Genomic DNA, 1,964 nt, shown 5'->3' on the forward strand with positions numbered 1-1,964 from the left:
TTGCTTGTTATTGGTGTACAGAAAGGCTACAGACTTTTGTAGGTTAATTTTTTAACCTACCATTTACTGAAATTGTTAATAATTTATAGGAGTTTTCTGTTGGAATTTTTGGCATCTCTTAGATATCATATCATCTGCAAAAAGGGATAATTTGATCTCTTCCAATTATTATTCCTTTAATTCCTTGCTCTTGTCTTACTGCTCTTGCAAGAGTTTCAAGCACTATGCTAAAGAGAAGTGGAGATAGTGGACAGCCTTGTCTGGTTCCTGATTTCAGTGGGAATGCTTTCAGTTTTTCTCCATTTAGAATGATGTTGGCTGTGGGTTTGTTATATATGGCTTTAATTATGTTGAGGTATGCTCCCTCCAGTCCAATTCCATCTAGGACTTTGAACATAAATGCATGTTGAATTTTGTCAAAGGCCTTCTCTGCACCTATTGAGATGACCATGTGGTTCTTATCTTTGAGCCATTTATATGGTTTATGATGTTTATTGACTTATGTATATTGTATCATCCCTGCATCTCTGGGATAAAGCTGACTTGATCATGGTGGATGATGTTTTTAATGTGTGTCTGTATGCGGTTTGCAAGTATCTTGTTGAGAATTTTTGCATCTATGTTCATTAAGGATATGGGTCTATAGTTTTCTTTTTTGGGGTGTATCTTTACCTGGCTTTGGTATTAGAGTGATGCTGGCTTCATAGAAGGAATTTGGAAGGTCTCCCTCTATTTCTATCTTTTTGAATAAATTAAGTAGTATTGGATGTAAATCTTCTTTAAATGTCTGATAGAATTCTGCTGTAATCCATCTGGTCCTGGGCTTTTTTTAGTTGGGAGGTTTTGACTGTTTCAATTTCTTTTTGTGTTATCGGTCTCTTCAAGCTGTTAGTTGCATCTTGGTTTAGTTTTGGTGGTTCCCATGCCTTTGGATATCCATCAATTTCTTTTAAGTTTTCAAATTTAGTAGCATATAGATTTTTAAAGTATTCCTTTAGAATGTTCTGTATCTTTCTAGTGTCTGTTGTGATTTTTCCTGTTTGATCTCTGATTTTGTTGATTTGGGGGTGCTCTTTCTTTCTTCTGGTTAACTGCGCTAGTGGTCTGTCAATCTTGTTTATCTTTCCAAAGAGCCAGCTCTTGGAATATTTGATTCTTTGTATTGTTTTCTTTGTTTCAATTTCATTAATTTCTGCCCTGATTTTTGTTATTGCTTCTTGTCTGCTGGGTTTGGGTTTCGTTTGCTGTTGGTTTTCAGTGTGTTGAGTTGCAATGTTAAGTCATTTATTTGTGTTCTTCCCAATTTTTTGATATAGGCACTTAGACCTATAATCTTCCCTCTAAGGACTACTTTCAGCATGTCCCGGAGGTTTTGTTGTGTTGTATTGTCCTTTTCATTTAGTTACAGGAAGTTTTTTTTTTTTTTTTTTTTTTAAATCTTTTTGAGACAGGGTCTCCCTGTAGCCCCAGCTGTCCTGGAACTATGTAGACCAGGCTGGCCTTGAACTCACAGAGATCCACCTGCCGCTGCCTCCCGAGTGCTGGGATTAAAGACATGCACCACCACACCCAGCTAGTTCCAGGAATACTGTTGAGTTGCAACATTAAGTCATTTATTTGTGTTCTTTCCGATTTTTTGATGTCGGCACTTAGAGCTATAAACTTCCCTCTAAGTATCACTTTCAGCATATCCCCGAGGTTTTGTTGTGTTGTGTTGTCCTTTTCATTTAGTTCCAGGAATTCTTTTATTTCTTTCTTAATTTCTCTTTTGACCCATTCATCATTCAGGAGGGTGTTGTTTAATCTCCATGTGTTCATGTGATGTTTAGGGCTTCTTCTGGTGTTGAATGTAAGCTTTATTGCATTGTGGCCTGATAGAATGCATGGAATTATTTAAATCTTTTTGTATTTGTTGAGGTTTGTTTTGTGCCCCAGTATATGGTTGATTTTCGAGAAGGTTCTAT

This window comes from Nannospalax galili, unplaced genomic scaffold (genome assembly GCF_000622305.1).
Source record: "Nannospalax galili isolate Female #2095 unplaced genomic scaffold, S.galili_v1.0 scaffold11, whole genome shotgun sequence".
Classification (NCBI taxonomy): Eukaryota; Metazoa; Chordata; class Mammalia; order Rodentia; family Spalacidae; genus Nannospalax; species Nannospalax galili.